The following is a 14,415-nucleotide window of genomic DNA, read 5'->3' as shown; positions in this document are numbered from 1 at the left end:
TCAAAACATAAGTGCCAGTCATTCGCAGCACATTGTATCCCAGCAATAACAGAGGCGGACAGAAAAACAAGCTGCGTAAACTTTTGTGTACGCCGTGACTGAAAGAGGCCGGCCGATGCTGGGGCCCCGTCTGTCCCGAACTGAACTTGCGTATAAACGCGTTGTGAATGTTTCGCGCTGCCTTTGCGTGCACTGATCAGGTTTTCTGTAAACTCTTCTCTTGAAATGCCGTTTTTAAGTTGGAACTCGGAGCTCCCAAAACCTTATACTGAGGCGTAAAAGAAAAAAAGATGTGGGGGGCATGTTCAATGGTCGATCTAAAGTGTCTCATGCACATGGTGTCGACAGTTGCGCGTAGGTTGCTGAAGGACCACTTAATATGCGCAAAAACTTTGGGTTGTTGCGGCCTTGTCTATTTTTTAACGGAGAGCGTTGCTGTTCTAGCGTCCAGTGGGATATAGCAGGCGACTTAACCGTTTCCGTCTGCCCTCGCAGCGTGCCCAGGACGTCGGTCGCGTGACCACAGAAGTGCTGTCCTCGCTGTACGAGCCGTTCGCTTCCGTCCGGCCTGTCCTGCTTCGGCAAGCGGCCGAAGTCTGCTCGTGCAAGTATTTCGGCGACGTGCACCGGTTCAGGAGCCACTTCTTGGAGCCTGTCTCCCAGCTGCTGCAGCTCGTGAAAACCGAGGTCAGTGAACATATCTCTCGAAGTCGCGTCCGCGCGAGAGTCGACTGACCGATTCATTAGCATTATATTAACTGGTGTTTTGAGCTCATTTTCATCATAACTATGCCCGTAGAGCTCTTTCAGGACAAAAAAAAAGCAACCAAAAACTTTGTGTATGTACCCCTACAGCAGTGGAATAGTTACACTGACATCTAGCTGAGATTCCCTGTGCGGAGAGTTGTGCGACAGTGTTCTCATTTGCACCTGCGGGAAACTGCGGGTGTGAAATACTGCACACGTCGCTCTTTATTTTCCAATATAGGTCGGGTTGGCTTTTCGAGCAAGCTCAGCATCGCCTTTTTTCTTTCTTTTTTTGCTGTTTTATGAAAGCAAGCGAAAGCGGCGCATGTCTACGTCCCGTGCGTTTGAACTTAAGGTGCTCGAACGGCATTCGATGCATTACACGTGAACGCGTTTAAAAACGCCATGCATTCCGCGCGCATGCATAGGAGTAGGGCTTGAAATGAACTGCGGCCTTCCTTTCGGATGACAAAGTAGGCCGTTTTGCGTGTGAGCGAGTCCTTGGTCAGAGCCGAAGAACAAAACCAAACAGATCTGCGCGTTAACAATAACAGTGAAACATATCGACCGGTCTGATCGATAGGTACCGAAACGTTTTCAATGCCGGGCCCTGGGAAGGGATCCTCGAGGTCCCCCCTGTGTGTATCCCCCGAAACTCATCGCAAGACGCAGACGCCGAGGGGTCCTCGAGATAGACGAGCTCGATTCGGTATTCGACCGTTGTTGGACAAGCCAGCAGCTAAGGGCGCTGATCTTTCTCTAACGCGCGGGCCGTTACTAGGCCAGATAACAAATTTCTGCGCGTGCCAGATTGGCATAGTTCACAACGAGCACACTCTTTCCAGCGGCGTTCGTGGACGAGATCGAAATGCGCTGCTCTTGGTTATTGTTTGCGGCTATTCGTTTTCCCTGCCCGGTTGGCACGCGGCGGGCGCGCAGCGATCCTTCTTGGAGGAAGGCCTGTGCGCAGAACTGGGCCGGGACTCATTTCGTGGCCGGCTTTTTGCTTACCGCGTCTCCCAGCGTGAGTTGGCGTTATGCAACAATTATATCGGCCACCGTTGAACGAAACAGAAAAAAAAAACATTTTTTTTTTGCGCTGCCAGCGAATCCGGGGCCGAATATACCTCGCAGCACCGCACCTTTCTTGACGTCCAGCGGTTTTGTTCTGGAGGAATCTCATTACATTTTAAGCGCAGTCAGACAGGAAATTGGAAACACACCACGCGCGTCGAAGCAACTGCTGCCTTAACTTGGTCGCTCACTATACGGCGGTGTTATTGCGTCTGTGACTTACTAGTTTTCAGTCCAAATGACAACGATAAAAAATACAAAGCGTTTGGTGAGAGATCGTGGCGTAGAGCAACGCGTAGGCGTGATGTCCTTCTTTTCTTAATTTTTTTTTTCCTTTCCTGACCAGTCTCGGCATTTTCGAGGTACAACTAACGTCGTGTGTTTGAAGAAGCTGTGATGTATCGCCGATGACTTAAATATCACTACTGAAACTGAAGAGGTGGCAGCTTCTGTGACGGATGCGGAGAACAGATTTAAGGTGCCTGAGAAGTTCGGGTTACGTAGCCAGCTGGAACGGTCTTCCCAGCTGGCGCAGGGGTTACGCTCCGTCGCGTAATCTTCAGTGGAGGCTCGACTGGTTCTGCTCATTAGTTTTACGCCGACGCTGGGCTAATCAGCGCCTAAGGTCGCTGATTACAATGAGGAAGCGGCTGTACCTTTCTCACTTTCTTGCATCCCCGGCAACGGCCGGTCCGCCGTGTTGGAATAGCGACCGGTGCATTTGTATAATTATAGACCCCGGGTACACGTTCGGTCAAGCTGCTCCCGTTTTGGCTTCTCTCCTTCTCATCGTTTCGTATAACGCCTGGCGCCGTGTCGTCTAAGGAGACCGGTGTCCCGCTTCGCAGGATTGATCATCCTACTCCTCGCTGGACGCAGGCGTCTTCGGGCTCGCAACCGCGTGCCGCTAATCAACTTCCTCGATTACTGCCGGCTTAGTGGCGCGCTTGCGGATATGGCGATTGAGGCTAGGTGCATGTCTTCCTTCGCGCCATTGTTCGGCACTTCCTATATACACGGTGTCATATCACTGCCGTATCGCCGGCTGCAGTCCTTTCTAGCCTCCTGGCCGATTGCCCTGTTATTCATTACCGAAGCAGGAACTACCAAATCCTTAATGGAATAACGCTAAATATAAATTGCATTGGCCCCGCGCGTGTCGTTGTTTTCTGCCGAATGGCGACCAGCGCGTGGCCTAATTGAAATCGATACGCAGTTACGTCCTCGAATCGGACGCGGCGGCAATTTTATTCTTATGCTGCTCAAGTGGGTGGCGTGGCGTGGCCGAGTTTTCTATTATTTTTCTTTCTCTCGGAGAGAAAGTAGCGAGTTCTGTTTCAGGTTTTTTTTTTGTTTTTTTTTTTGCATTATGAGGACCAGTATTTCTTGCGAAGTCATAGTTGAGGCGGTGAAAACTTTTGGGCTGCTTCGTTGCACAAAACTGACTAAACTCGGAAAGCAAGGCATAAGGTGCGAGCAAGAAAAAGCTGCAAAATGTTTCCGTTAGTGACCCAGGAGGCAGTGTAAATCGCCTGGCATTAAGGTGTCTCGATGTCGACGCTGCCCTGGCGTCGCGGCAACTTACCTGTGCCGTGGACGCTAACGACATCCATAACTAACACTTTAATTAAATCACAATAATGCACGTAATCTGAAAATTGCGATCCTTCGTGTACGTGCTTCCCATCGCTTTTACACCGACTGATGTGAAGGCCACGCTTCCCATTTATGCGGCGTCGGATGTAGTTGGCGTAGCGCGCCAGGCGAAACGTGTCATGCTGGTTGGTCAAATGGAGTGACGTCACGCAAGACTTCATAAAACGCACCTCGCTGATTGGTCACAATTTAGTGACGTCACGCATGGAGTCATGGCAGCACGCGATGGGTATTAGCCAGAATGCCAGTGACGTCGCTCGTGGCGGCACGATCCAGACATTTACTATTGGTTAATCACCATACACATCCGGTCAATTTTTTTTATTGCTTACTATATTTCTTTCTTTTTCAGTAAAATCTTCTCGCGGGCATTGCCTGTATACCAGATCGAAAAACAAACAAACCACAAGCAGTGCGTCAAAACTTGCACTGCTTGGGTTTTCCCTTCCACTATTTCTCTGTTGTGCCTGTCGGTAGTATAGAGCCCTCTTAGGTACTCGTCCCTTCCAGGTGCGTTCTTGCAATAGCATTTGTGGTAGGGGTCTTTCGAAGTGTCTTACAGCGATTTGCATCTGAAAGCCTAAATAAAGCAAGAAGGCAGACACGACGCCCAAGTTGCACCTTGGGCTACGCAAATGACAGCTCGAGAAGCATGTGGAGCAAGTTCGGCGAAGGTATACCACCCACAGACTATAACAGCGCAGAATAATAATAATAATCATTGGTTTTGGGGGAAGGAAATTGCTCAGTATCTGTCTCATATATCGTTGGACACCTGAACCGCGCCGTAAAGGAAGGGATAAAGGAGGGAGTGAAAGAAGAAAGGAAGAGAGAGGTGCCGTAGTGGAGGGCTCCGGAATAATTTCGACCACCTGGTCGAACGCAGAATAAAGCAGCGATTTCCGTCCGCGATGCATGTTACGAGAAAGCAGTCTATAAGATTGCTTGATTGTGCACAAAGTCCTGAGCAGGTGGAGGCGTGTGAACCGTCGGTTCTGTGAGCGCTAGCCCTTGCGTAATCAAATGGGAACGCAGAAGCTTTGCAGGTCACAAGAAATGGAAAGGCGAAGTGCTGTTCGAAAGAATAATTTTGCCGCGCTGCCATCAGAACACGAATGTAGTAAAATCACTGTGTATTGCATTGTGCATGCATAAGTGATGAAGTTGTAATCTGCCCGTTTTTCTTAGCGCTTTTGTCGCCAAAACAGGCGCATACGCGTATCTCCACCTTGTAGCTACGGCGGAATTTCGACCGTGCATTGCGCCAACGTACAAATATATGAAAACCTTGGTCCCCCTCTCCGCTCGAGCTGTTCCCCATGCCAAGCCCTCCGGCCGTAACCCCGCCTCATTCCCCTTTATTCATACGGCGCGGCTGCACGCCTACGCAGCCTCCTTTCCTGGCGCCTATGCACGTTTCCCCAGGCCTCGCGCCCTGCGCGTTTCTTCGCGTAATGAAGACCAAGCCTGGCGGCCATGCATGCGTCCGTAGATTTCCGCTGCCCGAAGCGAGTTATATAAGCGCGCTTACGCTTCGGGCTGGCCTCACTTAAGAGGAAAAGTAAGCTGCTTCGATCCACTTTTGAGGCGCTCGCTTATAAAAACTGTCGATTCACGGTTCGCGCTTCTTCTTCTTTTGAATGGCTCCTTCTCTGGCTTCGGCTACTTGCAAGACGTCGTGCATTCTCATGCTCTTTCTTTTTTTCTCTCCCTCTCTCCTCGCTCCAATATTTATCCGCAACGCAAGCCAAGGAAGCCAGCTGAATCTTGCCAGCCCGAATAAAATGGGCTCTGCGGTCCCCGTGTTTGTTGATACAGGCCTCGCCGTAAGGTGCCAGGGAGCGCGGTGCTTGTCTGCATCGCAAAAGGTTTTTCATTTTCTCATGTGCCCACTCTTCCCAGCCTCGTCAGCTCCCCCTTTTCTGTCTTCCTGCTCCTTCCGCCCCTGCCCGTTGCTTTGGCCTTAACCCCTCCCCCACGCCTGCGCCGAGCTTTGTGCTCCTCATGTCCGCTCTTCACGCCCACGGCCAGGGCTTTCCCGCGCTCGAGCAGACGCTCGGGATGAATAAACGCGAAGCCATCGGTGCTTCGCTGGCGGGGCACTGAAAACACAGACGCTTCCTGCGATTCCACTACATGGAGTTAGTCTCCATCGCGGTTTCTCGCGGAGTGTGGGGCTGGTACGCTCACTAAGGTTTTTACCATGAGGCTGAAGAGTTTGCAAGCTATGTGCGATTATATATATATATATATATATATATATATATATATATATATATATATATATATATATATATATATATATATATATATATATATATATATATATATATACATTAGCAGACAAGGTAAAGTAAATGAGGGGCCCGTTAGACAAACTTATGAAGGGAGCCAACAGTCACCGAAACCAAGGTGCATAGGGGAACGTTATTTTTTTCTAATGTGTTGTGCATATCAGTGGGATAATACTAAGATTAATAAATCGCTTAAAGAAAATTACTTATAAAGCAGCAGAAAAAACAACCATGCCGCCGGTGGGATCCGAACCCACGTCCTCCGAATATCGTCCGAATTCTGCTGCTTTATAAGTAATTTTCTTTAAGCGATTTATTAATCTAAGTAATATTATCCCACTGATAAGCACAACACATTAAAAAAAATAACGTTCCCCTATGCACCTTGGTTTCGGTGACTGTTGGCTCCCTTCATAAGTATATATATATATATATATATATATATATATATATATATATATATATATATATATATATATATATATATATATATATATATATATATATATATATATATATATATATATATATATATATATATATATATATATATATATATATATATATATATATATATATATATATATAAAGATAAACGTATTTGGTTGCTAGAGGCAAAAATTCAAAGTTGAAAACGCTTCATTTAGCCATAGATTTATTTTGAGTCGACGTTTCGGACAGAGCCTGTCCTTTCTCAAGACTTCTTGAGAAAGAAGTCTTGAGAAAGAAGTCTTGAGAAAGGACAGGCTCTGTCCGAAACGTCGACTCAAAATAAATCTATGGAGCGTTTTAAACTTTAAATTTTATATATATATATATATATATATATATATATATATATATATATATATATATATATATATATATATATATATATATATATATATATATATATATATATATATATATATATATATATATTGGGTATTCCAAGCGAGAGACCCTTTAGAAGCCAGCTACCAGCAAGGAAATCATTAAGGAAATCTCGTTCAGATAAAACAGGCTTGTCAGTGACAAATGTTGCATAGGCTTATCATATTGCTGGCATCCTAAAGCGGCGCCGACTGGTATCCGTTTATCGGATCAGATCTCTACTGTGGATGCTGCTAAGCGTGCCGACGCCTGTGTTATGTCGATGGCGCCGTTGTCGGTGGAATGCTGCGACTTATTCCAGTGCGTGTGCTTAGCAGTGACCTGTGCGTAACGCAGACGCCAGTGGATGTGGCTTCTGGCTGCACAGCTATACAACCGAGACGTTCCTGATCCGTTGGTGCCTGTTCTCTTCTGGCTTACTTTGTTTCAGCTATTTTAGCGGTGGAGCACTAGCGGCAGTGCGAAAGGAATTCTGCAGAAGTGAACCGCGCGGCGATCAATCCTTTACGGCAGGCGCTGGCCGGTTTCTGCGGTGGTCTTGGAATAGTTCTAGGCAGCTATGCAACTATTTAGCCTCCACCGAAGTCTCAGCACGTGGTCCCCCCCATCGGAACCTGCGGGTGTCGCGCCAAGGTATCAAACGTGCGCCATCGTACTCAGCAGAACGCCTACGTGAGCTTCCAGGACATTTTGAGCGCCCCAGTTTTTTTTAGTAATATCAGGGGTGATTCGACCAGATGGTCGTTCAGCGTCCCATGCTGTACCGCAGTGACGAAACGGACGAGATTACGAGCAGGAAAAAACGCGCCACTGTCAGTGTACGTTTCCTTAAAGAGCGCTCCAGCCGCCGCGGGAATGCTGGGAAAATGTGGTTTCCTAATTTTCTTGGCTGATTCCGGGCCCGAAAACGTTGATTCTGCCTCGAAATCGGTTCTGCGTCGCGATGCTCTGCTCTGTGCGCAGAAATTATTTTAATAGTGCGTTTTTCACTCACTCAATAAATTTAACACAAGTGAAACGCCGGTGCTCTATAGGTTGGCATAGAAACTTTATCAGCATTTCTTTGATGTTGGCCTCGAGTAAGGTTGCGTTTTTACAGCTGAGTCCGCGTTTCCTGTCCAACTATAGCCAAGCCAAACACGAAGCCAATCTTCCCGTCACTCCTGCGCCTCTCCATGCTGGATGAAGTGCAGCGCCACTTTTCCCACTATCGGTAGTTGTGAGGAACGTTGCGTTAGCGTTTTATCTTCTCGTGTGCCAATTTTCTTATCCTTTTGCTACGGCGAACTCATCTATTCTTAAATGTTTGGCTAGTGGCCCGGCCGCCTGCCCGTCATCTTGACTTACTCGCGCAAAATCGCCGCTGCTGAGACGTCCTCCCTGCCCCTCTTTTGACGACGTGTGTCTCTCAGGAAAGTCGAGCATGTATCTTTCGCGAGGCGTCCAGAGCAAGCTGAGAAGTTTTCATAGAGAGCGATACTTGATCACGGACGCCCCTCCGGGCCAGAAATAACAAATGAAAGCGGCTTCGCGGGCCACAATGGCGCCCTCTGTTTCGCATCCAGCGGCGGCAGCCTAAAAGAAGCCGACATCTCGAGCGCGTCGCCAGCGTAAGCCTCTTAGGGCGCGAGCGCGCGTGGCGGTCGCGGCGGCGCATTTGGTATTGCTGCGAGGTAGCGCGACCGCCGTTTATATGGACAGCCTCCTGCAAACTGGGCTAACAACCATACTCGGCACCCAAGCTGCTATCTGACCTCGCGGGAGACCCTGATTGTGCTCGGCTGCCTGCCGAGTAACTGAAGAGCGCCGGGGTCGAATGTTGAGTCAGGCGGGCACCGGCGCTGGAAGTCGCATACGGAGACTAGGCCACCGAGGAGCCGCCGCTCAAAGCGCGCTCCTTGTCTGCCGCACCTGCTCGAGCACGGAGCCGGTGTCGTACCGAGCGGCAGGGGCTCTTGTGTCGCTTGCGGCGGGTCGCTTGTGGTGGGGGACCTGGCCAGTGTTCGGGCTCGGCCTAATGGCGACAATGGAACTGTGAGGCACGCTGTAAGTGCCGCTTCATCACGTGTGTAACATTTCTTTTAAGCACGCCGTGCCCCCGACGGCAAGATGCTCGAAAGAGGGTCACATTTGCGCCGTCCATGTTTTCAATTCGAAAATGCGCCGCTGCTAAATAAATGCAAACAAGTGGAGTAGGTGCGAGATTTAGTCATGATTTATTTGCGGGGAGGGGGAGGCTACGCATTCTGGCACCAAAATTAAAATATACATAGCAAGCCGTTTTATTTTTACTGCTACCATCACCTTGCTATATCAGCTTTACCTCCTGTCAGTTTGCGCACAAGCGCGTGTATTTTGTCGAGTTCGCGGTGGCCATTAAGCGGTCAAATTTTGATGTGCAATACTAAGCACGGTTTCTTTTTATTTAATCAGGACCGTATGGTAAAAGGCACCTGCCAGTTTTACACCGCTTTTTCGTGCGTTGGCAGAGACTGTTCCCGCTTTCTAGTGCGTTGAGTGGACCTCGGGAGAGAACCACTCTATAGCGCACAAGGCATTTCATGTCTATCACTCACGAGCCGGCCACTGGATGCGACCAAAAGAATTATAGGCCCCTTGCCGTTGCGTGATTGAGTCAGGAGCCGACTGACCGGCCCGGTCGGTGACTTACTGCATTTTAGACGCTTCGTTCGGCTTTCTCGATATAGCTGGACCCTGCTGCAGGTACTGCATATGAAGTATGGGAAAGCAAAAAGTATCACCCGGGAGCACATATTAAAAGGAATGGGAAAAGAAGTGGTAGGGTTTTAACGTAGTTAAACCGGGTATAAGCGCGAAAGCAGGTCTTTAGCCTGCTCGGCTGAGGGTTTTGCTTTTGCTGGGTCGTCGGCACGTCTGGCGAGGATATTAGACCCAGGTTAAGCTCCGATCGAGGTTAAGCTGATTTCCCATTGGCTGCAGCTGGCGCGACGCTCCTCCGAACTAGCCCGAGCTTCCTCCCATTGGCTGCAGCTTGCGCGACGCTGCTCCGAAATAAACCGAGGTTACCCGAGTTACTCCGAGGCTTCACACAAGATTCTTGGTTGGGTTTGACCGTGTGAAACACTCCTTTCGCACGAAAGGAGTGTTTCATCACCTCGCGCCACGGCCCGGCGAGAACAACCGATAAGAGAATAAGGGAGTCTTCTTGTTAACATATTGTTGGCGTCATTTTACAAAGGGGACAACGATCAGGCGGGAAACAGTGCTTCTTTCACTAGTTGTTCATGCTTCGCTTAGCACTGAGGCTAGGATGGACAGTGTACTGTGCAAAGCGGCAGTGCATCATGTGGTTTCGCCGCGTTAGTCGTGCGATGGTTACGCCGTGAGGGTGTTAGCGTCTAGGGGCGAGGGGGGGAGGGGCAAGCAAAGGTAATGCTTTCAGGTTTTATGTTGATCAATTAGTTCCCTATTACTTTTATCTGGGTTTGCGGAAACAGAAGCGAGCAGAATGTTTCGTGCCTCTACGAGCTGTAATTTGTATTTTGAAAAGCTGCATTTATGTTAATATCATCCCTTATAATAAGCGTTGTGAACAAATTCATTTACTCGTAGTTTAGTTCTGATCGAAACCTGTTCATCTTGGCTACATTTACTAACCCGCGATATTCTATGCTGCTTCGGTGTTCAAAGGACCTCCCTCCCCATTCTTCCCACCATAATTTTAAAATGGTTTGGATAAACGTTCTCGAAGTTTTCGCAACGTGTCTACGAAGATGAGCTGGTGAAAGCGTCACAGCTATTGAGCTTGGCATTGCTAACCTGATGTTCTTAGTCGTGTCACAGTGGGGTGAACAACAGGCTCCATAGAGTCCCTTCCCAATGTAGCTTCAGGAGGCAGCTAATGTATTATAATTAGATGAAGACCAAATGTGATTGAATGGCACACATTATACGTGCTTCGGGTGTCGTTCCGAAAAACGCCTGTATATTGTGGCGCTGTATAAGACAGCTGTCGTTCCATCCTCTCTGACTAGAATCTCCTCCTCTGTTAATAAATATTTCGGTTAACGTGTTTGGTGACGTGCCTTTATTGATCGAATGACGAGGCGCTCAACCTCTTTGTCAAAATGCATGCACGCTGCTCTCGTGACTCGCCGGTTGCGCATGTCACTGTGCGGGACAATTGCTGGAGAACAGGAACAGCGGACGGCTTCAGAGATTTTCTTGTTTGGAGCAATGCCCCATTTTACTTAAGATAGACGACTGCTAGGTGTTACGACTTGTTACTTCGTTCGCCTTCCCTGCGCCAACAAGCGAGAAAGACATCCATTCCCCGTACATCCACACGCTCATTCCTAGAGATTTGCAGCTGCAGGGTAACAAAGGTAGCATTCCGATATATATATATATATATATATATATATATATATATATATATATATATATATATATATATATATATATATATATATATATATATATATATATATTGTTCGCTTCTCTTTTCTGGTTGGAAAGGGAATGTCAAGAGGTCGAAAATTTCGAAAGTGGGGCTGTACTTCACCTAAATTAAATAATTTTTGCGGCCTTACATTGCTGCGTGACTTCGGCGAAAAGCTTCGCTCTGTTTGTGTTTCAAAGGTGAGAGTGACAGATTCTTGTGGTTTCACCTCCCTGGAAGTGCGAGCGGTACTCGTACTGAAGAGCATAGACGCCCTCTTTACTTACCACCGACAGGAAAACCGACCAGTGGCTGTCACGTTGTTTCGTTGTGCCGCCGAGTGCAAGTTGCGCTGAGCGAATGCCAAGGCCAGTTCAGGTGTGCGCGCGAGTCTGTGCGGGCGTGAGAAACAGAGACGAGCGATTATAACCAAGGTTTAATGGAGTATCAATTTTAACGGAGCACCAAACCCGGAGAAAGGTCCTGTCCGTACGCACAGAACCAGTTTGCCGCTTCGCCTTCACAAGTTTCCTCGTTCCCCGGCAGATGCCGCCGCCTGTCCATTCGGTTCGGCGCCTGTTCTCCATGTGTGTCTTGTAATCCGAGCAGATGGCGCGGCCGGTCCTGTAGGCTCTCTTTTTCCACGATGGTGATCCCAGACGGCACAGCGGGTGACGTCATCGACAGGAGGTTCCAATGCACTGCTTCATTCGCTATCCCTCGCGCTCACCGAAAGGCAGAGAATGTTTCACAAGGTGTGCGTACGCCGAGCATGGCGTTTCTACAAAGCGCGTCAGTGGCTGCCTGTGCGCCATCTTCTTATGGGCATATTGAAGTGGTGTCATCTAGCTACTGGTTCGGTCACGAGTACCACGCTTCTGCTTGGGCGGCTGGTCGCAACTGCGTTTGCCTCTGCAGGAGCAGCCGTGGGCTGTGCGGTGTAGTCGCATTATTTTTAGCGTTTCTTGGAAGCTGTTAGCAAAGTATTGGAGCCGTTACAGCTAGTGTAGTGCACGTTTCTTGTCCGTATTTTGTACTTTCGAAATTCGAATACGCAGGCATACTCTTGCGGAAGACTCATCTGAGACCTGTGTACACTGTAAAATAGCAACGCTGGGTTAAAATGCGTGCTTTCCAAGCTCAGTGCAGCGTACGAAGCAGCGCCTGCCTGTCGTCAGTCGCCCAAGCCAGCGAGAAGAGGAAAAATCCTCTCCCCCTCGCCGCAGCTTATTTCTTTCTCGCCTGTGAAAACGGTCTATATTGCTTCACTATTTTTCTCGTTAGCGATCTTTAATTTGCACTCTGCTATTTGCCTCAGAAGAGAGCACCTGTGACTTTTGTTAGAAAATATGCCGTTCTCAGTAATTTATCACCAGTTACTCGTAATAACTACCCATGACGTTGTCTTCATTAACTTGGCCATCCGAACCCACATTTTCACTGAATCGCTAACAAGCATAAACAATCGCCTGCACATTCTACTGCACTGACGCAGGTATACAGCTCTCGTTATGCCATTTGTGTTGTACCTCTGAAATGTCCTGCAGAAGCATTTGTTTGCTGACTTCTTATGTCGGTCATTCCGCCTTCGTTTCTACCCATCACATATTACAGCCAATTCGATAAGGAGTTCCTTATAGATGTGCCGTATTTCCCGTCGTGCTTGAGCTTATCTGTGTTCACAAACGCCTGTATGCGCAGGCATGCGTACGCAGTGATGTGGGCGTTGATTGAGCCGATGGCGTACATTTTTCTCTCTCGCTCTTTTCTTCTTTTTTTTACTCTATTCACACTGTCGCGAACTTAGCTTCTAGTATTTCCGGCTTCTTCGCTGTGTCTGCTGTTATTTTTTCTCTCGTTCATGAGGGGCGGCGTTATGGATGGGCTTCCTATCGCACTTCATTAGTACAGGCCCTAAATGCGACGATCGAGATCTAATAACCTTAATTGAGTTTTGGACGGGCTCTTATAAAGTCAAGGAAGTTTTTTTTTTCTTTCTTGCTTTTATTTTCCACTCGACAGCATGTTTTACTGCCTGCCGAAGCAGCACGCCGTAATATGTTTTCGTGCGCTTTAGGTCGCGACCTCGGCGGTCTCCATTTTAGTCTTGTAGTGACCTTGTGTGCCTTACGTAAGGCATATGTGTACAGAAAAGAAGAAAAATCTATTCAGGAAAATGGAGGGCGTTGCCTGCGACCTTACGCTTCACTGAAATTCTGAAGCCCACTCCCTATACACGCACGCACGCATGCACACAGTAAGCGAAGTAATTTTCGTTACTGTTGCTTTTGATACTTTACTGGTCGACTAGCCTTCACGAGGCCAGGTAAAGCACTGTGAGTGTCAGCTTACCCTAGTGGGAGAGTAATTGATACAGCACGTCTCTCTTAATGTATTTAGTTGCCCGTGTGTAACAAGAAATGCCCTTTGAAGGTGATGTCATAACATGGCATGGTCGCCCTTCGCTCTCTCTCTCTCTCTTTCTTTCTCGTGTAAGCTAGTTATACTTCTTTGCCCTCTCACCCAAACAACACTCTGCGTGTTTGTGTGCTTTTGTGAGTTCGTCTACAGCGCTCTGTCCTATATCCTCGTCGTATCTGGGATGGTCTGGTATCTGACACATTGGCGCTGCTAACCCTGTAGCCTTGGGAGCTGTACAGCCGATGAGTGTGCATCGTGTACGTAGTGCTCATAAAGCAGCCAAACCACGGGGAAGTCGATGCCACTTAAGATTGTGACGCTTGGTGTTTTGCATAGAAGTTAATAATACTTGGTTTTTGGGGAAAGGAAATGGCGCAGTATCTGTCTCATATATCATTGGACACCTGAACCGCGCCGTAAGGGAAGGGTAAAGGAGGGAGTGAAAGAAGAAAGGAAGAGAGAGGTGCCGTAGTGGAGGGCTCCGGAATAATTTCGACCACCTGGGGATCTTTAACGTGCACTGACATCGCACAGCACACGGGCGCCTTAGCGTTTTTCCTCCATAAAAACGCAGCCGCCGCGGTCGGGTTCGAACCTGGGAACTCCGGATCAGTAGTCGAGCGCCCTAACCACTGAGCCACCGCGTCGGGTGCATAGAAGTTGCAGGTTGAGAAACACATGACAGACGTGTTTTCGTCGAGGTAGGGTTCGCTTAGTTTCCTTAAAAAAAAAAATTGAGGCCACAGAAAGCCTCGACATCTTTAAGCTGATATGTAATAGCCCATCGTCGCGTTGTGATTACAGCGGCCTCAAGCCACTAACATGGTGGTCGGTTGGCAGCCTGGATGGGTCAGAGGCACGGGTATCGAGGCACCCTAGTGATCGGTTCCGAATCGCGAGAGCTTTGCTGTATAGCGCTTTGTGTTT

The 14,415-nt window shown here is 48.3% G+C and overlaps 1 protein-coding gene across 3 annotated transcripts in view; it reads left to right on the top strand.

The window, feature by feature from the left end:
- The first annotated feature begins 498 nt into the window (after window positions 1-498).
- The window catches only part of LOC144113549 (puratrophin-1-like), a 302,508-nt gene continuing 288,591 nt past the window's right edge, over window positions 499-14,415 (top strand). For 2 of the 3 annotated variants that reach the window (XM_077646680.1, XM_077646681.1), the window contains exon 1: window positions 556-687. The gene's annotated coding sequence lies outside the window, so the exon portion shown is untranslated. Of the gene's footprint in view, window positions 688-14,415 lie in introns of all 3 variants that reach the window. The other variant, XM_077646684.1, reaches the window with a different exon arrangement.

The sequence above is a fragment of the Amblyomma americanum genome, chromosome 1 (genome assembly GCF_052857255.1).
Source record: "Amblyomma americanum isolate KBUSLIRL-KWMA chromosome 1, ASM5285725v1, whole genome shotgun sequence".
Classification (NCBI taxonomy): domain Eukaryota; kingdom Metazoa; phylum Arthropoda; class Arachnida; order Ixodida; family Ixodidae; genus Amblyomma; species Amblyomma americanum.
This window is presented reverse-complemented; position numbering and strand designations above follow the sequence as displayed.